This window comes from Phocoena phocoena, chromosome 11 (genome assembly GCF_963924675.1).
Source record: "Phocoena phocoena chromosome 11, mPhoPho1.1, whole genome shotgun sequence".
NCBI lineage: Eukaryota > Metazoa > Chordata > Mammalia > Artiodactyla > Phocoenidae > Phocoena > Phocoena phocoena.
In genome coordinates, this window is record NC_089229.1 from 100995209 (window position 1) to 101019354 (window position 24146).

Genomic DNA, 24146 nt, shown 5'->3' on the forward strand with positions numbered 1-24146 from the left:
TTAGCATCTCACACGATAATACGAGGATTCAAACTAAGAAATTAACTGTTGGTCCAATTCTTCCGATTCAATTCCAACTTCATTTTGATTTCACCAGTTTTCCCACCTACCTCCTTTTTCTGGCCCAGGATCTAATGGGGACCCCGCATGGCCTCTGGTCGCCCTGTCCCCCAGTCTTTCTTCTTTTCCTGACTTGGACACTTGAACAGGACTGGCCGTTATCTTGCTGCATGGCCCCGGGTGTGGGATTGTCTCTTGTTCCTCGTGGCTTGGTGGCGGTCATGCAATTTGCTTCCTGGATACACGCATCGTTTCTGAATATCCCAGAAGCCACCTGCTCTTCACGACTTGTTACATTGGGGCAAATGATGTCGCTGCGTCTTTTTACTGGTGCTGTGAACCTTCATGCCTCGGTGAAGGTGGTGTTTGTTGTTTCTTGACTGTAAATCTGCGATTTCCCTATTTCTAATGAACAGATCATCTAGGGGAGGTGTCTTGAGATGATGCAAACATCCTGTAAGTTCTGCTCCGTTTTTGCTCACAACTTAGCCCACGTTGTGGGTAGCGCCTGCAGCAGCTCTCACCGTGGCGTTACCTCACGATGGTCATCCTCTGGGCCCCTTTCCCTCTACATCTGTTAACTGGGATGCTTTTTGGGGGGGGGGCTCGCCCTTCATCCCCAATTCTGTCTTTACTCAACTCTTAGTTTTCATCACGATCCTGCTTATTTTGCTCTGTGGGTTATGACCCAGTGTCTCTGTTACTTGTCTCCTTGCCCACGTTGTTCCAGCTTTGGCTGTCGGGAGGTCTTTCAAGATTGGCTCCTACCCTCCCCACGGCACCCCGCCTCCGCCTTTTTCAAGCATTTTCTTGCTTTTGGACCACAAGGTGCTCCAGGATCATCTTGAATTTTCCCTGCCCGAGCCCTGGAATCAAACACCTCTCCCAGGAGCCCTGGTTCCTCTTTTTGGAGAAGGGTGTTTTTTTTTTGTTTTTTTGTTTTTGCGGTACACAGGCCTCTCACTGTTGTGGCCTCTCCCGTCGCGGAGCACAGGCTCTGGACGCGCAGGCTCAGCGGCCGTGGCTCACGGGCCCAGCCGCTCCGCGGCATGTGGGATCTTCCCGGACCGGGGCACGAACCCACGGCCCCTGCATCGGCAGGCGGACTCCCAACCACTGCACCACCAGGGAAGCCCCAAGAAGGGTGTTTTAAAACCAAGATCTGGGTAGCAGGTATGCTCACGGCTGCCCCGGGGCTTCTTTACGTCAGTACTTCCATCTTGAAGGAAGCAGTGTGTCCATTTGCATTGTGAAGGGCAGTCAACCAGCTCCTTCTCCTGTCGTGCACCAGGAATACTTTGTGGCCCTGCCACCTGGAGCCTTAAGAACCCGTCGCTCTGTCTGTGTGACCCATCTGGCGGCAACTTAAAATTCTGTTGAATTAAAGTCACGAGTCAGTGGTACGTGTTCACGACGTGCCAGGCCTTGTGTTAGGTGCTGGGTTTGCAGTGCTGGGAAAGTCCTGCTCCCGAAGAGCTTGTCATGCAGTATCTTCCATTCTGTCCAGAAGACGGGACTCCTTTTCCGGTCACTGCAAATTAGGAGAACTCATTTCAGATTATTCAGCATTCAAAAGCTTTGCAAATTCAGCCTGGGCGGGGCGTTAATTTTGATTTTAGATTCAGAGGCTGTAAGACTATGAACAGCCCGCTCCCCAGCCCAGGGCCTCCTGGCGCCGGGAAGACCTTTGCCGGTGACTCGGTTCTGACATGTAGGTGGCTGACTCCTTTAGGCCCCGTGCAAGGAAGCTGGAGGTGTATTCTCCCTCTAAGCATGGTGTGAAAGGGCATCTGCTGACAGGAAGGGAGCGGAGCTCGCTGCAAGAATAGGGCTCCATCTCCAGGGCTCCCTCCCACGGGGCTGGGCTTGGGGGAGCATCCTCTTTAAACTGCTCTCACACCCCAAAAGGACCCTCTCAGCAGAAGTGGGTCTGCAAAGATTCCGTTGCCCGACCTCACTCTAATCCACCCGCACATCAAGCTGGATCTGGGTTCAGATTGAGGAAGACTGATGGACAGTGATACGGGTTGGGTCGCTTGGACGTGTGTTGTCCTCACTCCCACCTCTTAAATTTCCCATCTGGTTTCATACAGTCTGGCCTTCCAGTGCTTCCTATGCTGGCCGGTTACTATTACTATCTCCTTGATCTTTTTGAACCTAAACGGACTAACAGTCCCCGTCACAGCCCAGAAACGTGTCCTCACAACCAGGGTTCTGCTGGTTGGACAACTCAACCCTTTCAAACAAGTCAGTTGTCTGGAAGCATCTGTTGGTCTCTTTACTTTGGGGAGAGTTGGGGGATGCTGAAAACTCACTGAGGCCTGTCCCCCCTTCCTGTTGATCCCTCCTGGCACCTGCTAATTATGAGTCTCCCTGAACAAATGCAAAGTGTACACGCGACTGCCGGCCTCCTGCCTGTCCTCGGCAGGAGGGGCACCTCGGGCCGTGGCAGGTTGATTGCCGTGCACTCAGGTTGGAAGCAGGAAGGCACCAGGGGTCACCTGCGTCTGCCTCGGGAAGTAACGTGGGATCCAGGCATCTGAGGACATCTGCCAGGCGTGCCAAAGATGGACAAGCAGGTAGACACTCCTCAGCCCTGGAGCCGTCCACCAGGCCCATCCTCCAGCCTCAAGCCTGGCAGATGACCAGGGCCTGGTACATCTTAGTGCCCGTCTCCATTTTTGTTTGGTGCTTTTCCCAGAAATGTTTTAATGCACAAAATCCAGTTTGGAGAACAGCTTTGTATGCTCCATCCCGTGTGGGTGCAGCGGTCTGCCCTTGAGAATTTTAAGTGAGCTGACCTACATAGCTTAACTATTTCAATGAAAAGTGACAGAGAGTATAGCTTGGCGAGAGCCGGAGGGCAGGATCCCTCCCAGGAGGAAGGAGAGCAACAGAAGGGACAGGAGATTGTGGGCGGGAAGCCCGGACGCCCCGACACCCCACCGGGGCCAAAGTCCTTGTGCAGGTGGCTCCTTGGTGGCCCTCGCCCGTCCTCGTGGGATTGGGGCCGGCTCCCCTCCCTCCTGGGGGAGGATCATGGCAGCACCGTTCCTGCATCTCCACACCTGACCTGGGTGCTCGCCACCTCCAGCCGGGTCCCGAGGGAAGACAGGAAGAAGAGGTGCCGTTCACGGCACAGGACAGCCGTTCTTGTGTTCTTATTTTCCACTTTTCCCTACTGATTCCGCAGAAATTCCTAATTAACTCAGTTGCTCTACCAGGACGACGAGCTCACATCTGGAGCTACCAAGGCAGGAAAGCCACTTGGCCTGCATCCAGCGGGTTTTCTCCCCTTCACGCCCAGCTTGGCGGCCAGGCACTGCACCAACCTGGCACTGCAGGGGGAGGATGCCAGGGGCTGGGGCAACTCAGGGCTAGCTGTTTCACCCAGAAAATCATGGGTTAGATATTTTTAGATTGCTGGCTTATTTTGAAACTTTCTTTTCTGGTGGGAGAACGGAGATGGTGCAGTCACTGAGGTCTCCCTGTGCTGTCTATACGATGCTCCTGCCTGGTGACCGGGGCTTCCTTAGGGCCGTGACCTGCTGAAGCATCCACCTCTTCTGAGTCTCTCTGCACAGCTCCTTGGGCGTAGGGTACAAAGCAGGGTCATGTCAGGTGGGGGTGAGGACAGAGGAAGGAGCTGTGAACAAAGGACTGTCTCTGTCAGGCTGGAGGGTGGTGGTCGGGTGCACGGCAGATGCAGAAGTCACTTCCGGCTCTGTTCTGCAGGTCTGGTCCATGTCCATCCTGCCGTCTGTCTGCTCACTGACCATGTGCAGTGCTCACTACATGGCTGGCACGATGCTGAGTGCCTTACATATATTTACTCACTCGGGACTCACGGGACCCATGACGTTGGCATTGCTGTTACCCCGTCTTACAGCTGAGAACTCGGAGGTGTTGAGAGGTTCATAAATCTGCTCCTGCAGTGCGGGTTTGAGCCCAGGCACTGGGTCTGCTGAGCAAAGGCGCTCGCCAGCCGCGCGGGCCCCCTTCTATCCCAGCCCCACGGTTTTCAGGGAAGGCAAATTCCTTGTCCCTCAGGACGGCGCCTCTCAAACCTGAATTTTCATGTGCATCATCGGGGGTCTCGGTAAAATGTCGATTCTGGTCCAGGGGGTCGGGGGTGGGCCCTGAGACTCTCATTTCCGGCAACTTCCCAGGAGACACCTGTCCGTGTGGGCTGACCCGTGGTCCACACGTGGAGGAGGTAAGGCCTAGACCATCGTGTCTGGCACTCGCCATCAGATTGTACTTAGGTAGCTGTGGTGGAAACCTGGCATTTAAATAGAGGCTCTTTCAGCAATAGGGTAGCACCAACACTAATTGAATGAGTGATCTACTGGAAAAGCAAAGGACCAAAGTATAGGGAGTAATCAAGTTTTATTTAAAAACTAATTTTCTTAGACCTTAATGGAAAATAGAGCGTATCCTCCTCTTCCGTGTCTCAGCCAGGGGGCTTTCTCTTGTTCTTGGGCTCAACCCAGCACTTCTGGGCTAGTTTCAGTCCTCATTTTTTTCTGAGCCACCTTTATGTACAGCTCTCCCAGCCACACCCTAGCAGCGTACAAGGGAATCACACACTCAGCCAGATTCCATCACAAAAGCAGAGTCACCATGGCAACCACATCCTTGGCTCTGCGAGCGTGCCCAGCAGCCTGAGGTGACCCACGTTGCGCTCCCGAGAGATGGGGGGACATGGCGCCCTGCCCACGCTGGGCGGCGGGATCTTCGCCCTTACGGACGGGGGCTCCCCCTCACTCTGAAGAGTGCAGACACTCGGAACCTGCTCCCTTCCCTGGAATCCTGACATTAGCTTCCAGGTGTTCCTAACTGTCCAGCACCATGAGACGCTGTGATGCTTTGCACTCTTGTTCTTCTGGTTTGAGTTTTGGTGGATCACCACCTCCGAGTCTCGCTGTGTTGACGTGTCCGTATTCTGGTTTGCCTGCTTGCTGGTGGTGTGGGGCGTACAGCAGATCCAGTAGTGAGGGGCCGGCAGACCAGACGCCTATACGGTGGCCTCGAGGGGACTCTTGATCCGAATGTGTGGAACCGGTGAAAGCGTGGCTTTCTGGATCAGGGATTTAATTATAAGTTAAGGCCCAAAGCTACCTGCTGTCACTCGGAACAGTCTCCCCTTCCCCTGTGCCCGTCCTGCCCTCCCCACACCCCCATCACTCAGGGGACGATGGTGTGGGTCCACTTTGTCCTTCCCGTTTGGATGACATCACCGGAGAAGCACTCTGTCCCGTCCCCGCCTCCCCGAGACCCAGGAGATGACCTAATGTTTGATGGGGCTGAGATAAAAGAAACCAAAGTGGCCCAGTGGGACCTAAGTGCTGGTTCCGGTGATGCTTGCTGGGTAGAAAGAAGGCAGTGGACTCAGCGGCACCAGCTTGGCCGCGAGATTCCTCGGAAGGCTCCTCTCGGGTACGGACACGCGTCAGCGGGTGGTGCCCAGTGGTCACTGGCGGACCTCTTTTGAGACATTTCCAACTGGGAAGGAGAGATGGGCCTTCTTGTCTCCCGTGGAATCTCATTTTCAGTGATGCTGCTTGGCCAAGGTGTGACCTGAGGAAGGACTGGGTACAGACGACGATTTTAATCTCACTCACCTTTGCTCTTCATTTAATGCCTCAGCTTCAAGAAGCCAGGTTAGCTGACAGCACTGTTCTTACCACTATGCAAAGCTTCAGGAAAGAGCATCTTGGAGAGAACATTCAAGAACAAGTTTGCTGTCAGTCTGAATTAAGACCTACACTCTTCCCTCTGCCCTCCCAAACTCTGCTCAGATGCACTGACACCAGAGTCCCTTTCACTGGTATAAAAGTGACAACGGGGCTTCCCTGGTGGCGCAGTGGTTGAGAGTCCGCCTGCCGATGCAGGGGACACGGGTTCGTGCCCCGGTCCGGGAAGATCCCACATGCCGCGGAGCGGCTGGGCCCGTGAGCCGTGGCCGCTGAGCCTGCGTGTCCGGAGCCTGTGCTCCGCAACGGGAGAGGCCACAGCAGTGAGAGGCCCGCATACCGCAAAAAAAAAAGTAGTTCCTGTGAAGGAGTAACCAGGTAACTGGTTGATTTTGACATGACCTTCCCACAGAAACAAGGGGGCTGGACCAAAGATAAACCTTTCCCGAATTTATAAAGAAGCAGAGAAGGGCCAAACAGTGTGTCTCCTCGCCCTCGCCTTGAATGGGATTTGGGGCTGCAGACCCAGAAGTTTCTCATAATCCATTCTCTGGCTGTCATGTGGTGAAGGGTGAAGGCTTGGGAAATGGGGAGGGGTTGCACCCAAATCACACTGAAGGTCATAGGAAAATTGGAAGGAGACCAGTCAGTCTGACTCCTTTGTGAGTCAGATTCAACGGGTAGCTCTGATGGGACCTTGAAGGTCAAGTTAATGCCGACCGACCTTGGAGTGGATCCAGGAAGTGCTCTGGAGGAGGAGGATTGGCTGATCTCGGAGACGGGCGGGGTCTGGGTTACTTGGTCCTTTGGGTGGAAGGTCACTGTGTCCGAAGGGCGTCCTTGCCCGTCCTCGTCGTCCTTGAGAAGCAGAGTATGGAGGCTGTACTTGTAGGAAGCAGAGGAGAAGAGGCGACGTTCGGGGAAATCTCCCTGGCGGTGGCTGCAGTGTGGGATTTGATGACCCGCAGCGGCCGTGGGGCTGTAACCCTGCTTGGGGGGCAGAGTCTCTTGTTTTGACCAGCTTGGAACCTCAGCTTTCTCAGCATCTTTGATCAAGTGCGGAACCCCCTGGACCTGACGGTGAGGACGCTTGTGCTAGGAGGCCAGCGTGGAGTGGCGCGTCCCACAGCGCTCGTTACGGTCTACAGGTTACCGTTACTGCTTCTAATTGTGTTACAGCGTCTGGTGGGAAGAGTCAGCAGGGCGGGAGCAGGGGCGCCGAGCCAGGAGGGATGGACATGGCGCGGTGGGAACAGGAAAGTGTAGAACTGTCTGGGGGAGTTGCCTCCAGAGCGCCCAGCTTCGTTCCATCCGCCAGGGACCTCTGGCCTCCGGGGTGGGGGGCACCCATCTCCAGGGTGACACTGCACATGCATCCCCCATACCCCATTCATCCTGGAGGGGCTCTTGGTTGGGGAGACCACAGCTGGGCACGGGGAGGGGGGATCCATCGGGCAGAGGTCCCACGCGGCCCTCGAGGGCCAGCTGCCCCTTCTCTGAGGTCACAGAGGCCGCGTCCATCCCAGGGTTGCTCTCACCTCCTCCCTGGGAAGCCCTGTTCCTGACTGGTGGGAGACGTCGCCCCATTGTCTGTCTGAGTTCCCCTCTCTGTTTCTGACCGCCCGTCTTCTCTCCCATCGGCTGCCCACTCTGCCCTCCGCACACCCTGCCTCGTTTCCCATCTTAGTGGAGCCACCAGGACAGGTTCTCAGAAAGCCTGGTTCTCTCCCTCCAGGGCTGTCTCCACCGCTGGCCAAGCCTCAGCCCTGTGCGCCATCTGATTCTCTGGATGTAGCCACCGGGCATCCTTGGGGGGCGGTGAGCCTGACGGTCCAGACGGGGGACAGGGGGACCCGGCTGCATGATGACTGCACCAAGAACACTCGCGCCAGAGGGTCCCGGGAAAGTGGAAAGTGAGACCAAGTTAAAATTAACGTGTTTTGAAAAGTGATCTGTGAAGAATTGGACACATTTCTTTCAAACCGCTCTATTACTCACAGCCCTGTATGCATCCACAGAGAGCGCTGAACTGCTGGATCCGTCGGGAAATACTGTCGCCGCTGAATTGTTAGGGCACCGTCACCCCAATGCAAACAGCCTGGGATGCTAACGCCTGGCCTCTGCTGGGTCTGCTCCTCAAAGGAGCAGTGAGGCCGCTTGCCCTGCCGACGGGGCCCCTCCCTGGAGTCAAAGGTGGGTGGGGTGGAGATTTTCTTCTACTGAAAAAAAAAGTCTTGAAATCCGTGCTGTTGTAAGAAGTTAGAGAAGACTTTGCACTGCACTTTGGAAATCTTCGGGTGGGGTCCATCCTGTGTGAGGATATATCTGCAGCTTTACTGAAACAGGCAAAATCCATCAAAAACTATTGACCTGGGCTGGGAACACAAGGCAGGGCCTGTGAGGGGTGGCGCATGCATCCTGGACACTCAGGTCTGGCCCCAGCGGGCTGGGGTGACTCCAGAAGGGCACGGCGTTTGTGAGGCCTTGGAGCTGGTGTCAGCGGGGGCCGCCTCCCTCCCCGCACCCCCGGCACACGGAACTGACCTTCCTCGTGGTGATGCTGATAGATATTGGTTGGGGGAATGAGGGGCCTTCCCCGCCCACGTCGGGTCCTTCGCGGATGGTAAAGTGGGCCGTGCTGGCCCCCCATCCTCCCCTTCCAGCCCCTTCTGGCCATTTTCCTAACCACCCCCCCAGCCCCGGCCCCTGACAACCTGGAGCCGCCCGCTCTGTACTGCTCACCAGGCTGCCTGCCTCGGTCAGCGGCTCCTGCCCTGAAATTCCCCTCCCGGCTGCTACCCTTGGTGAGGAGGCATCCCCTCATCCCAGCATCTTAGTGGGCGTTTTGGCCAATGTGAGGTCCCCCCCAGGGATTATGTTTGGTTTCAACAGGGTTGTGGGAAAGGTGTGTCCTGAACCAAATGGACTTATCCCTGAGGGGATGTCAAGTGTTCCTTCGACGATGCTAGACGGAGACCACATGCCAGCCTCTGCGGAGTCCGTCCTCACAGAGGAGGTGGCGGGCGGGAAGGGAGTGGCGTTTCCCTGAAGGTTCCCAGCAGCTTTGTCTCGGACTTGCAAGTGGGTCGAGCAGCCTCACCTGCCAGGTGCAGCGGCTGAGGGCATGGGGAAGGGCAGCAGCCACTCCAGCCCTGCCACGGCCTGGCTGGCATGGGTCTCCTGACCCTCCTTTTTAATGAGAACGCAGAAACCTGGAAGCAGTAACTTGCCAATGTCGTGAGGGAGCTGGAGTGCAAATCCACGTGATCCCAGACCTTTCCGTTGCACTGCACGGTTCCTTTGTGTCTTCCTCGCCCATCACCCCAGCACACACACACACACACACACACACGCGCGCGCGCACACATGCACATGCAACTCCTCCCACTGGGTGCAGCGCTCCGGCGTGTGCCAGCTCCAGCCTTTACTCCGTGTCGCTTCCTTCGTCTGCAGGACCTTTCCTCCTCATCTTCCGCCCACCCCCTCCCTCTCCAGGCCGTGTCCCCCCCGCCCCCTCCATCAGGCTGCCCCCTGAGCTGTTCTGCCTTGCTCGCCATGTGTCACCCCAGGGCCCCTGGTGGCCAGCCCGGTGCCAGGTACCTGATGGAGATTCATGGTGGGTGCTAGCGTGTGATGCCCTCGCTGCCCCTGCCCGTGTCCCTTCCCCCAGCACCCAGCTCGCACCCACTGACCCTTCCCCACTGGCCTTTCCAGCTCTGCAGTGATTGCCAGGGGCTGGGGAGCGAAACAGGTGCAGAGTGTTTGGCCAGAAAAGAACCCACGAGAACACCGCTAGTGGGCTTCCCTGGTGGCACAGTGGTTGAGAGTCAGCCTGCCGATGCAGGGGACACGGGTTCGTGCCCCGGTCCGGGAGGATCCCACATGCCGTGGAGCGGCTGGGCCCATGAGCCATGGCCACTGGGCCTGCGCGTCCAGAGCCTGTGCTCCGCAACGGGAGAGGCCACAACAGTGAGAGGCCCACGTACTGCAAAAAAAAAAAAAAAAAAAGAACACCGCTAGTGGGTCATACTTACGGGCAGAGATCCCACAAACGTCCCTCCTCTCTGTGGGTCCTTGGCCCTGTCCAGGGGAAGAGGGCTGTCATCACGCCTCCACTGTTACATGGAAGCACTCAGGCATGTTGCCTCGTGTGCTCCAATCACTTTTTCTGTCTCCTCCGTCAGTAGAACAGAGAGAATTGCCATAAGGGCCATGGGTGTGCTTGTGTGTTTCCCCCTTTTCCCAAACGCAGAGTCTCCCATACCTGAGATGTCTTGCTGTCAAGGTGACCCTCTGGAAAAGCTAAACGGTAGGGAGGGGTGTCTGAGTGTGTGTGCGTGCAAGTGTGCACATCTGTGTGTTGTTTGTGCAGGTGTGTGTGCCTGCGTGTGGTATGTGCGTGTGGGGGCAGAATGGAGCTCGTGGGGGGGGATGCATGCGTGATCAGTCACACAGCGTGAGAAGCCTGGAAAGGCAGGTCAAAGGCGCGCCAGGACCGCTGTCTGAGCTGTAATTCGCAAGTCCGTCCACTGTCTGGGAAGATTAATGAGTGGGATTCTGAGTTGCTCTGTGTTTTCAAGGGCTGAGCAGTGTCAGGTGAATAGTTTTTAACCCTAACCCTTACCTACCCCCTTGCTGCTCAGCGGCCCTCAGGGGGAAAACCACCAACTGGGCCATTTTTCTGTCTGCCCTTGCTCGGAAACACTGATCCAGGGCTCTGGGCTAATGGGCAGAAACATTACGGGGTTGAGGTGTGGTCCCTCCCCGCCCGGCTGTGGGCGCCATGCAAGCAGGGACGTCGCGCCTTGGTTTATCCCTGTTGTGTCTCCGTGCCCGGTCCCCTGTCCCCGAGTCCCCACCCTCACTCGAGGTCCTGGCTCCATCCCGCAGCCTCATTCTGGAGCCCAGCTTCTCCCCTGTCGGACAGCTGCCTGCCGTGGTCACACACCCCTCCCTCTAGTGGCTCCCAGCCCCACTTAGCTCTCGCTGCAGTCCTGACGCCTGACCTCCTGGGAGTCTCTTTGTCCGCAGCTCGGAGGTCACAAAATCAAGTGCCTCCAGGAGCTAGACAAGAAAAGGTGCACAGGTGAAGTGGGCATGTGCGGGGGGGGGGGAGCTAGACAAGAAAAGGTGCACAGGTGAAGTGGGCATGTGCGGGGGGGGGAGCTAGACAAGAAAAGGTGCACAGGTGAAGTGGGCATGTGCAGGGGGGGCGGAGCTAGACAAGAAAAGGTGCGCAGGTGAAGTGGGCATGTGCGGGGGGGGGGAGCTAGACAAGAAAAGGTGCACAGGTGAAGTGGGCATGTGCGGGGGGCGGAGCTAGACAAGAAAAGGTGCACAGGTGAAGTGGGCATGTGCGGGGGGGGGGGGAGCTAGACAAGAAAAGGTGCACAGGTGAAGCGGGCATGTGCGGGGGGGGGGGTCCCTTGCCCGCAGCAATGAGTCATCTCCGTCATTGTGTGAGAGCAGCGATGCAGGAATAGTACTCAACAGCTGCTGACACCTGGCCTCCGTGTTGGAGAAGCAGAGGGGCCGGGGTCTGTGACAGACTCAAGAGCACATATCCCCAAAGGGGCAGCGACAACAGATTGTCACCGTGAGGGGTGTCTACCTAGTGTTACGAGCCCTTCTCATCTTTTAAGACAGGAAATCTGGATTTTAAGTAGAACCTACTGCTTCTTAAATGTTGGCTCAAAAAAATTTTCTTAACTATGTCAGCCAAATAAAACACACCTGTGGATTGCATTGGCCCGCTGGCCTCTGGGGTGTGGCCACTGCACCAGAACCTTCCCGGATCACTGAGGCCCAACTGGACTCCCCCTTCCTAAGGGCTCCTGGCTCCTAGAGACAGCACCACGTGGTGGAGAGGCCTGTGCTTTGGTCTCGGTCCTTCTGCTGCCTTAGTAAATGGCGGCCGGAACATTTGACCCGTCCAGAAGGATACTACAGTCCAGTTGCTTGACATAATTCCAGAGTGCTTTCATTCGACCTTCAAAACAGCCCTGTGCGGAAAGCTTGGAAAGTGTTATTATTCTATTATTCTTAATTTTTAAAACTATTATTCTTAATTCAGTAGAAAAGAACTGAAGCTCAGAGGGTGTCTCACCCAGGATCACACAGCTTGTGGAGAGCTGGCCCCAGTGTTTGGGTCTTTGGTCTCCTTAGTGGTTTGGTGTTTCGTTTTTTGAACCTTTGGGTAAGTGAGGCCCTCTGTCTTGGTAGGTGCCACGTGGGTACCTAAGAAGGATGAGGGAGCGCGTTGCCGCGTGAGTTGTTCCTAAAAAGGCAGGTGCCATACGTTTCCGCGTAGTTTCCGCGGCCCTTTTGGTCATTGACCTTGGGCTCTTTGTTGTGCGGTGACCTTGCTTCTCTGACCAGATTGACCCTGGAACAGGGATGGGATCCAGTGCAGAGATGCCTGCAGAGGCTTTGGGAGGAAGTTACCGAGAAACTGAACGGAGGAAAGAGGTGATGCCCCCTGAGTGAGAACCACGGCCGGAAACGTGGGGATAGCACAGCGGCCTCGTGTGATTGGGCGGAGGCTGAATGAAGGACCAGACATGAGTGCGGCCGCCTGGCGCCTGGCGCAGACCAGGGGCCCTGACGCCGTGCCCGGCATGGTCAGAACTTCTGCTCGGGCCACGCTCACGTGGGCACATTGTGTCAGGTTTGCCAGGTGGGGCACTGAGCCCCTCACTGCCGTGGTCAGTGGGATTCACTCCATCCAGACCTTCCTTTATAACAGGACCTGGAGGAGCCTTTCAACTTGAGATTTTACGAAGACAGTGAAAATAAGCAGAAAATGACTAGGTCTACGTGATGGAGAGAGAGGGTAATTTTCAATTTCCTTACATTTAAGGCCCAAACCGTCCAGGACTGTGGACCTGAGTCCTGGTGAACTCCCAGAGCCTCCTGACCAGGAGCAGCCGGCAGGGAGGAGGGTGGTCTCTGTAGCTCCGACAGGGGCGGCCCAGCCCCAACCTGCCGGCTGCCCTTTGCCAGGGTCCCCTTTCCTATTTGGGAGCCCGGCTGCCCGTCTCCCTTCGCAGCTGGGCTTTTGCTCCCAGATGCCTTTCACGCGGCCTCGTCAGTCACCTCGTGAAGTGACCTCGGCGCCCAGGCTGCCTTGCAGAGGGTGAGTCATGCCCTCTGCCCGTCACCGCTGGCCCAGGATGTGGTGTGGATGCCGACAGAAGCACTTAGGGCCCGTTTCCTTCCCCAGGCGGGGAAGGTGGTTCCCCGGGGGTCCATGCATCGCTCCTGGGCCGGGCCGCTCCCGTGCACCGCGGAGACCGACCAGCCCCCCCGCACCCCCCGGGCCCCGCTGTGGGTCGGGCTCGTCCTGTCCACCGCCTGTGCCCGCCTCCATTTAGTTGTCCCCTCTCCCCCTCTGTCTGGGGTCGGCAGAAGGGGTGCCGGGGGGTGCTGCCCGCTGCAGGGTGTGCTCAGGGCCCCTCGGGGCGCCCCTCCAGGAACGCGCTGAGAATTATTGGTTAATGGCAGGAAAGCACTTAGGCTATAAATGTCAAGTTTAATGTTAATAAACGGGCGGTTCCGCTCATTTATGCAGAAGGGCGCTCTCCTCGCAGCCGACAGGGGGCAAGACTTTACTTTTATCAACAAAAACAGAGTAAACCGTAAACCCAGACTCATCGCATCCGAGGCCTCTGTCTGGTTCCGACCCTGGCGTTCGTGCTGGATTCCTCTCGTGGCTGTAAACTGGGTCCCACCGCCAAGATGGTGGCCCAGTTGTGTTTGTGTGTTTGACGTCTTTGGGAACGGAAGTGCTGAAAGGGAGCAGAGGTGGCCCAGCCGAGCGCAGAGGCCACGCCACGTGTGGTATCAGAGGCGTGACCCCGCCTCTCGCCGTCCTATGGGCTTTACGGGGGCTGGATCCGTTCCTGCTGCTTTCTCCTCCCTGCTTGCGCAGGACCGGCCGGCGCGGGAGGGCTGACGCTTACACAGGCCATCCTGTGGGCTCGGCACTGCTCTTCCTGCTGCGGCTTTCCTGCCCACGCCAGCCCTGGGAGATGCCGTTCTTATCCCCATTCTAAGGGGAGGAAGCCAAGGCGAGGGGCTTAGGTGGTTGGGTCGCTGCCCTGGGTCCCATGTGTAGGGAGGGGAGGGTCTGTGATGAGAACCCAGCCGCGTGGCTGTCACTTCTGTACTTCACCTGCTGCCCGGCCTCACCCCGTCTTCCCACAAACCCCACAAACGCCACAGACGGCTGCGTCCTGGGCACGGGGGACCTCTTGAGCACACCATTCTTTGCCTGGAAAATGCTATGGTGGAGGAAGGGGAGACCGAGGCACATCCAGTAGCAGGGGGTGGGGTGGTGTCCTGAAGCTTACGACCCGATCACTAGGGAATGTGATCAGATACCTCCAAGGGGACCCATCCTCCTAGCCAACAGCTCCCTGCCTGGATGCTGCACCCATGCTCCCAGCTTCCTGTCTGCTCCCACACTCACGTCTTATGTACTAGGTGCCCTGGAATAACTCCCTGGCAGGTAGAACTAACGTTCTTCCAAAATTAAGAAAAGCTAGAGCTCTAAGTAAGAAAGGCTACATCAATTTCCTTCCTTCAGTCTTCGACTCCTAAAACTCAGTGGCTCCCTTTAACTCATTCTGAGTTTGCCTTTTGCAGTTTGCACCCTGATTATTCCAGGAACAAGTCGTTTTCTTTTCTTGGAACCGTGCTGGCTGTGGGGTGGTCTTCTGTGCCCTAGCTTGTGTTCCGTGGACGTGGGAGCCCCTCGCGGCGTCCCGGGAGCCCCCATGCGTGTGGCCCCTGCAGCCCCTCTGTCCCGTCAGCCCTGCTGGCCCTTTTCCCAGGAAGTCTGAGGCTCCTCGTCCTTCATTTTCCGGGTGGGTTTAATTAGTTCAAACGGCATGCGCCATGGTGAGGGTATAACCTTTGCTGGGAAACTCTCAGGGATTTCCGGGTTTGGGGAGCACAAAGGTGCCCCATTTGATGGACCGTCCCAGGTAACAGGACGTGACCTCAGGCCTCTTCCCCCTGGCGGGCACTTTGTCCCGAGGCCAGGCTCCAGGCTTCCCGGGTCTTCCTCAGTTCGCTGTGGGATATGATTTTGCAAAGGGACAAAGGAAATCTTTGCTGAGACTTTTTAGGTCTTTAATCTCTTGTTCTCTTTTTTTCTTAGCTTCCGAGCCTCTTTGTCTGTCTTCCTTTAATTCTCTGTCACCTTCACGTACCCTTGTCTCACCTGCTGCTGTTCCTGTTTGTCCCCAAGGGAGGGGAAGACAACTTGGATTTTAGGGACAAAGTGAAAAACCTCATGGGGAAGGCAGAAGCGCTGTGACCCCAGCAGAAAGCAGACAGATGCTTGAGGACCTTTGTAGGCCGGGAAAAAACGCTTCTTTTCTCGCCATTTTCCAAATAAAATAGTTATTTCTAAAATTGAGCTGGGTTATTGGGTATCTTTTTCCACTGAGACATTTTTAACTTAAAAGTTCTCTGCGTGTGTGTGTGTGTGTAAGTGCGTGTGTTTCTTTTACTGAGTGGAAATAACTCAACATAGGTCTCCTGGGAAGGCGTAGCTGAAGCGTCCAGCGTAAAGTCATTAGACGGCAGCCCTCCTCTGTTCTGTTCGCAGCCTGTACTGTACAGGCTGCTCTAGCAAGATACCGCAGACGGGGGGTAGGGGGGTAAACAGCACACCTTCGTCTCTCGCGCTTCTGGAGGCTGGACGTCCAAGCTCAAGGTGCCGCCAGACTTGGTTCCTGGTGAGGACCCGCTTCTTGACTTGTGGAGCCATGCACCCACGCCCTCTCCTGGTGGAGGAGAGGGGAAGCTCCGCTGTCTCGTCCTCAGCTTATAAGGTCACTGATCCCACCAGTGGGCGCCCCTCAGCCATGATCTCATCCAAACCTAATCACCTCCTACAGGAACCGTCGCGTTGAGGACTTGGGGGCACATGGCACCTGACGCCCACATCCTGGCTGAGGGACCTTGTTCACAGACACAGTTGCAGGGGGCAAGTCTCTCCCCGCCCAACTCCCGACCAGCCAAGGAGGAGCAGAAGAGCCGTGGTCCTGGCGGGCATGGTGGGGGTCTCCGTGCTGCCCCTCCCAGGAACGTCCCTCTCCAGCTGAGCTGAGGCCCCAGGGGAACCTCCTTCCTCTGAAAAGGAGCAGGGCCCATTCCCCGTATTTCTAGTTAGGAGGTTGGAGTGAGATGTTGAGCCCGCGGTGCCGTAGAAACTGACAGGTGGTGCTCGTTGCTTAGTGACGTCCGGGAGATGCTGCGGAGAGGGGCCGGCTGCCACGGGAACAGAGTGCTCCCTGCTTTCTGGGGGCGCGCAGGTGCTCATGGGGCCACAGCCTCGGTGGGTGTGAGCTCTTGGGGACAGCAACGTCCACCTCCACTGTGGAGAGGAGCTCGGGGAAGAGTGGACCAAGGAAGGGAGAGGCACAGCTTCAGGCCGCGGGCCCAGTGGGGTGGAGGGGAGGGACTGGGCCGGCCCTGGGCTGACAGGCAGGCTCAGTGACAGCCCTGAGGGTCACCCGCTCTGGGACCCTGAGCAAGTTCCTGCAGCTGCCGACCTCAGTTTCTCCGTCTGTAACAGGAGGTAACAGGAGCACGGGGCATAGAGCTGGGCCCCCAGTAAGCTGGTGCTGTTTTATGTCACATTTGATTGGCATCTTGCTTTTTCTAGTGGTTATTACGCGTCCTTACGAGCGTGCCCGGGGGGAGGCGGGCGTCGGCAGAGAGGCCGAGAGCACAAGTTCTGGACCCTGTTGGCCTCTGTCTGGATCCCAGGGCTGACACTCACCAGCTCACCAGCTGTGCCTCCTTGAGCAAGTTCACTGGCACCTCTGGACCTCGCTCTTCGCATCTGTGAAACGAGTCCTCGTGGCGCTCTGGTGCGTGAATGTGTGTGAAGTTGAGGTTGACAGACCAGCAGGCCAGCGGCACCCCCGCTGTGTTTAAATAAAGCTTTATTGGCACACGGCCACACCTGTTCATCACATGCTGTCTGTGGCTGCCTGTCTGCAACAATGGCAGGGCAGAGTGGCTGCGATGGAGACCATCTGAGGTCTGGCCCCTACTCTTCACGGGACACGTCTGCCCCGGTCGGTCGTGGGCCGGGCGCAGAGGAAAGGCTAGAAAAGTCTCCAGCCGTGAAGCTGCCCCCCCCAACCCGTCCAGGCTGGTATTTCCGTCCTCGGGGGTTTCCCACCACCTCAGGGACTGTGCAGCGCCTGCCGTGTCCCCTGCCAGTGTGAGGCGGGGGCGTCTGTGCTGAGCCAGCTGGAGCCTCCGTCCACAGTGGTGTCGCCCTGCAAAGCCTTGCGTCTGGGTGTGTGAGTGTGAGTGCGTGTCCCTGAGTGTGTGAACACCCTCAGTCACTTAATTCCATCTCACCCATGTCCGGGGGTGGAGGCTTGAAAATCAGCCCTGAAGTTTCTGGAGAGCAGAGGAGAGAATGGAACAGTCTACAGCGTCACCAGGTCACGGGGTGAAGGGCAAAGGGAAGTCGAGTTTTGGGGGAGAACGTGGCTCATCTATCATCCACGGCGACTGCTGTCCAGCACGAGGAGGATGGTGGGAGGCTAGCCAGAGCCACCCCGGCTTCGGCGACAGGGAAGGACGCGGCCGGGCCAAGGCGAGGGCCCTTCATGAGGAGAAGCAGGCGAGCTAAGGGGGCTCTCGGTCCCGGCGGGGTCCCAGCAGAGGCTCCCGAGCAGGGAGGCTGAGGCCCCCAGAAGCAGCTGGGGGCCGATGTTGGCCCACGTGGCCCGGCTGCGGCCCTGAGCCCCCGTCACTGACCTTCCTGATTCCCAGACCCCGTCGGTGGGACCAGACGCAGCCCGGCCACACGAATGAGTGCAGCTGCCGTCTGACGGGAAGGACGAGCAGTGGCTTTGTAGCCAGAGTACTCCTCTGGCTGTGTGTCTGCCCGGCACAGATAATCAGAAGCAGCTGTCCTGCCGTGCTGCAGAGGCTGGGGTGCCCCCGCTCTCCGTGAAGCACAAACACTTTGGAAATAGACGGAATCAGGGCTGGGGGGAGGGGTGGACGCAGGGCGGCCCCTCCCTTTGAGCCCCCAACCCTGCCCTCTGTCTGGCCTCCTGTTTCTGTATCTGTAGAACAGACTGAAGAAGGCATCTGGCCGCAGCCCCACACGCGGAGCCCTACCCGCCGCGGGCCATGGCGCAGCCCTGGGGGGCAGCGTGGAGGTGGTCTCGTGAGGGGGCCCTGCAGCCCATGCCACGACTGCCCCCTTTAGGAGTTGTGTTGTCACCGGTGAGGGAACTGCTGCTGTTCAGTTAGGCCTGAGACTCCTGGGCAGAGCGGGCGCCGTGCCCCGATTAGTGGTGGCTTGTCCACCGGAGGCGGCTGCTCCCATGAATCTCTCCTCTGCCGGGAGCCCATGCAGGGCCTGCTCCCGGAGTGTAAACACTCGGGCCGCCCACGAAAGAAAGTCCAAAAAAGGGCTGGTTTACTCTGCATGGCCTCTGCCATCTGGCCGCAGTCCTCAGTGCTGACTCTATGCACAAGCGCTCTGGTCCCCGGGAGGGGCAGGACAGTGGGCGTAGGGGGGCCGGACGGGGTGCGGGGGTGGAGGAAGCCTGGCCGAGAGCCACAGGCAGTGTGGGCTTCTGCGTGGCCCGTGGCCTGTCCTCACGTGGGCCTCACTGCATATGGAGAGTGGGGTACAAGAGAGAGACGGCCCGAGGACCCAGGCTGTCCCTGGGGGTGGCCGAGGCCCGCCTTGTCCGGCAGGTAATTCAGATTCCTCCCCGAGCAAAGGCCGGGTGGGATCCAAGCGTTTGCACAGGGCGGCTGCGTGCCGTGTTACAGGCCTGTTGTCAGTCCCCCCTCTCTTCTCTCTTCTTTCTAAGCGCCTATTCCTCCCCGTTCATTTTTTCCTCCCCAAGACCTTCCTGGGTCTTTCCGGGGCCTCCCGTGTCATCACTGAGAGCACGTCCCCGTACGTGGTCCGTGGGTTACACTACTCTTATGCCCCATACACTCACGCGGTGTGAAGACCCTGATAACACCACCCCACCCCCCGTAGAGGGGGACACTTGTGCTCCTTGTGTCGCATGGATGGGGGAGGGAGTCTGCCCCACACCCCTGGAGGGTCTGCCCTTGACCCCAGCCGAGAAGCGAGTTATCTGACTCAGGAGTTGGGCGTGGCCCCTCCTGGGAGTCTCTTGAATCTACTTGTCCCCAGAGAAGGGTCCCCCAGGTCCTGGGGCTGCCTCTGGCCTGTGGGTCGGGCGGGTAGGTTAGTTCTGGGTGAACTCTTAGGCAGCCCTTCGTAACCACATGCCTAGGCCGTGTCCTTCTGTTTAGAACTTGTGCCCTTGGTTTCAGTGTGTGTGGCTCCTGTATATTCCTTCTTAATTGGTTCTGAACTTGAAGGGAAAGAAAGGACTGTTATCTTTGGGGACCACCCGGAGCCCCAGGACTGCTCCTCGAGCATTGACTTCTGCTCGTAGAGGCCCCCTGAGGGGCTCTGGGCATAAAGGGGGCCATGGGACATCTGCAGACCCTCTCCTGCCCCCAGAGCGCTACTTAGAATTCACCAGAACCTAAGTCTATGGCTCCTGTTTTTTGAGAACACCTGTTACAGAAATGTTATTATTTCCCTCTTCCTCCATCTCCGAAACGATGATGCTTGCCTGACAGGAGGGCATCGAGGATTCAATGAAATAACACGTAGTAGGTCATTACTAAATGCCGGCCTCTCCCGCCCCTTGGTTGCCTGTGTCCTTGCTAAATGGTGCTTCTGTCTAAGACGTGCCTCTCTTGCTGAAATGGAGGCCATTTCTTTGATCTCACTGTGAGCAGATTATAAGCTTAAAACATCATGGGAAAACCTCACATGCCATAGACCTGATTTTTAGGACTATCGGAGAGAGAAAATTCCAAACCAGTAGAGAGAAGCGAGGGGCGTGGGCTGAGTGGGAGGACCTCCAGAGAGGGCGGGGTGGAGCCAAGGGGCTTGGTTTCTAGCATCAGTGGACACGCTGTGACCAGCCGTGGGGTGTCAGCTGGCCTGCCTCACCTGGGCGGTCCTGAGTTCGGCTGTGCCTTATTGAGAGCAAAGATCGATACGGTCCAGAAAAAGTCGCTGGAGGGATCTTGTGTTAACGTAGTTTTCTGTCACCAACTTGGAATGCAGGACCCACTCATTTTCCTGGAGCTTCACCGCGTGTGTCCAGCACAAAGTCAGCTGTGGGACCTCCAGGCAGACACCCACGTACCTGGGGCCCTCAGCTCCTGGGGAGGAGTGGGTCGGCACAGACAGGATCTCAGAGCAGCGCAGACGCCGGTCAGCAGTAAGCGTCTGGAGGGTGTGGCTTGAGTCTGTCTGTCTGTGTGCCCCAGCATCCAGGGCAGCCTGTCCACTTTCCCTTCCCTTCCCCGCCTACCCTGTCCTTCCTCCTCCCTCCCTCCTTCCTTCCAGCTCTGGGTGTGAGCTCCGAGACTCTGCCTTTCTGCTTTCTCTTAGTGCAGGAACAGAGATGTGGGGTCCGGTGGCCCCCTGCTCCCTTCTCTCCATCTGTGCTGCAGGGATCTGGCTCAGGTCACGTGGCTCCAGCCGCTGCTGTCGATTCCCCGGTCAGGGCTTCTTCTGCTCACCTCGGCCCCCTTCACCATTAACACCTACCCCGGAGGAGGAGGGGACAGGAAGGTGCAGTCAGATGGGCCCACATGTTCCTCATTGTGGAGGAACCTGGTCGACTCCGCAGAGCCTCTGGGGAGGGGAGGAGAGAACTGCGGGAGAGGCCCATCAGATGGGCTGAGCCCCACTGCCTGCCGCATCCTGAGACCTGCAGGCCCGTTCCACTGTCAGGAGAAAGATCTTGCACTTTCCCCTCTCTTCTCTTCACTGTGAATGGCGACTGAGGAGCGGTCCCTCTGAAAGGACCCACCCAAAGGCCTTTCAACAAGACAGAGCCCAGCTCGGTGTTTCTGTCCAGTGGGGCCACAGCCTGAATCAGAGCAGCCGTGACTCTGCGTCCACCTGAGGCTCTCGATGCAGAGCCTGGCTGCCCTCCCTGGCTCCACAGCTGACCTGCTGTGTGACCTTGGGCAAGTCACATATCCTCTCTGTTTGCCGTCTGCAGACATGGATAAGACGCCAGCCCCCCGCTGCTCTCCCCGAGGCACTGAGAGAGCAGGTGTAGTCGTGGAATGGAGGCTCAGAGTTGTGCCTTGTTCTCAGGGGCATGTCCCCCCAGGTGCAGGGCCATCCCGGGGCAAAGGCAGGCTCCCAGACAAGGCCGGTCTGCCTGCTGCTGCCCCGGCCCTTCTGCTCTGCAGAGAGAAGGGAGGTCTGGGTACAGATGGTCCCTGGCAGGGCGAACAGACGTGGCTGGACTCCTCAATTAGGACTCGGGGAAGATGGGTCTGAGGCAGCCAGTTTTCTCGGGTGTGACGGTGAGCTGGTGGCCTTCAGAGAACAGAGGGGTCACCTGGTTGATCTCGCTTCTTGGCGGAAGGGCAGCGTCTAGGGCAAGTCCGACAGGTGAGCATCCCCCTTCAGCACATCTGGCTTTCCTGTGGGCTGGGGAGCCCGGGAGGCCTGTGATGTAACATTAAACAGGATGGACCTGGGCCTGGCCTCACCTCACACCCACGGTTTCTTGCCACTTGCATAGGACTTGGGGCAGGTACAGGAGGACCGTCACAAATGCAGATTCCTGGGTCCCACCCCCAAACCACTGCATCAGAATATCGGGTGTGGGGTAAGCCCAGGAACCTACATTTTTAATAAGCTCCACCTGTGCCTTAAAGTTTGCGAACCAGCCACCTCTCCACTGAAGAGAAGAGTGGCCAGCCGCTTCCCGCACCACCGGCTCTAAACGGGAATTCCATGTACACTTGCAGCAGTTTTGCCAAGTGCAGCCTCCTGGGTCTAGTTTGCCAGAGAAGCCCTTTCCCCCACTTCTCCTGGTTGTATGGAAAATACCTACTCAAATCAGATGGGCTAGAGTGTTGCTTGAGCTTTTATTACCTGCCTTGCTGCGTGCTGTCCAGAAAAGCAATGTAAAAGCTATCATCTCGGCCCCTGAAGAGCTTGCAGGGTTCTTGGGTTGATAAGATACGCCAGTTATCCAGCTAGAGATGAGGAAAAAGCGGTGTAGGACTAGGGCTGAGACGTCGAACAGAGGAGGGTCCCGCCCGGACATCTAGTGATGGAGATGTTGGTGGGGGCAGGCTCACAGCCGCATTCTGTCCGGCCATCCCTTGATTGCGACCTGATGACCAATGTCTTCACCTAACAGAGGAGGTAAAGAACGTCCTGGGAAGAGCCAAGAGTTTGGAGTGGGGCGCAGGGGAATCTGTCCTGATTGAAAAGCTCCTCCGGTGGCTGTGAGGTGTGTTACCCAGTTTGGGGACCAGAACCCTGTCTGCTTCAATAGGGGACAGGTGCTCTTTCCCTGAGTCCAGCTCTCCTCTGGGCACAGGACCTCAGCTCCTCCGTCCGCGCCTCTATTACGTGCGCCGTGTCGAGAGCCGAACCCTGGAACTGCCGTGAGTTCTTCGGTCATTCAGGGAAGTGCAGTCAGGCGCTCGGTGGCTCTGGTCCTCGTTATTCAGGGGCCGAGGCTTTGCTTCCACATTGCCCGGGAGTTGGCACTCAGGGCCAGCCCAGCAGAGGGTGAGCAGGGAGGCTGGTGGTGGCTTTTCAGGGCCAGACCTGGAAGTGGCCAGGGGTCAGCCTGCGGCCACACTGTCTGTAGGCGCCCTGGGACCTGGGAGGAAGGGCCTGTGTGGTGACCGCCCCCCAGCACGCCCCTCGTCCTGCAGCCTGTCCCAGATGCTTGAGCGGTGAGGGGCACAGCTGGCTGAGGCTCTGTAGCCTTCAGACTTTCCTACGTGTCAGAGCTGCACAGAGGGCCTTGAACTTGTGTGTCCCCCACACCTACCCTCATCTCTCCTCTTCCTCTGCTGCATTTGGGCTTCCTCTCAGGCTAAGCCATTGAAATTTGACCTACACACCTGGCATTTTCATGGGGTTCAGTGGAACATTATACTCTCAACTTTCTCCTGCGAGAACCCTAGCTGGAAGTGCATTCCTGGTCCATGGCAGGCGGACTCCTCTGAGAATCAGACCCAAGGGAAGAGAGGGAAGGTGGAGCCGGCTCTCTGAATGAAATCGCATCCCCTGATGCGTCTGGGGTCCACTCTGTCCCACACGTAAGTGAGGGACGTCTCACCTCTGCCTTGAACCTTAATGATGGCATCTTCTGTCTGGTTACCTGCTAGAAGCTTTCACGTACATTATCTCATTTAATTGCTCTGAGGAATCGGTTTGTTTCCGCCTCTCAATTAATGAGATAATGAAAGTTAGATAATAATTTCCTTATTTAGCTTAACTGCCAGGAGACTTGGGCAGGCCTTGAGGATTAGTCAGAATAATTGTACTATACTTTTGGTTGATATATTTTTAAAAATATATGTTACATATTAATTTTTGATAGTTATTTTTGTCTCAAGTGTTTTTTTTTAAGATGTGAAATTTAAAAATTCTCAAGTCCTTTATAAAAATGATGTGGGATGAAACAATTTTAATTCTATCATAACAGCCTTTTGAGGGAGACGTTATTGCCTTCATTTTACATATGTGGAACCTGAGGGTCATAAGAATTAAAAGATTTTTTCTGAGCCCGCCGGGCTGCTTGGCGTGGTATCTGGGACCAGGCACGGGACCAGATCCAGCCCTGCTGCTTCTTCCTCTCTACCGGCTGCCCTTTCCAGACGGCCCTGTATCACTTTAATCTCTTCCCTCTCAACTTCACATATTTTAAGAGACTTGAATATTTTCTGTCTTATTTATTATTATAGATGCATGAGCGCCATCTAATTAAAAGGAAGTCACTGTATATTTTTTTTCAATCAAATTCTGGTGAGTTTTGTTTCGTTAAAATGAATTTTTAAATTTTCAGAAGAGAGGAAAAGAGGCAAAACCCTTTTTAAAAAGTAGATTTGGGAGATGGATTATGAAGCAAGGTTATGAATTCAGGATAAATTAACTTGCATGTGCTTTTAAATTCCAGAAATCAGTGGGGGACGTGAAATTACGCTAGTGACCGAGCATGATTTCCAACGATGGCTTCTCCTACCTGGAAGTGTTTTACATGGGCCTGGGGGAAATCAGATAGCTCAGTATCTCCTTTACTTTCTTGTTTGTTCTTTTCCATCTGGAGGAAAAAAAAATTTCAGGGGCCACAAAGATGCCAGGAAAGGTAGCTTCAAGCAGCTGTTCTCAGAATGTCGTCTTGAACCAGCAACATCGAAAATCACCTGGGAACCTATTAGAACTGCAGGTTCTGGGGCCCTGCCCCAGACGGCAGACCAACACCCCTAGGTGGGACCCAATCATTTGTTCTAAGGAGCCCACCA

The 24146-nt window shown here is 56.6% G+C and overlaps 1 protein-coding gene across 1 annotated transcript in view; it reads left to right on the top strand.

Moving 5' to 3' along the window:
- CACNA1C (calcium voltage-gated channel subunit alpha1 C) overlaps positions 1-24146 on the top strand; it is a 463376-nt gene that overhangs the window by 127343 nt on the left and 311887 nt on the right. The window lies entirely within an intron of this gene.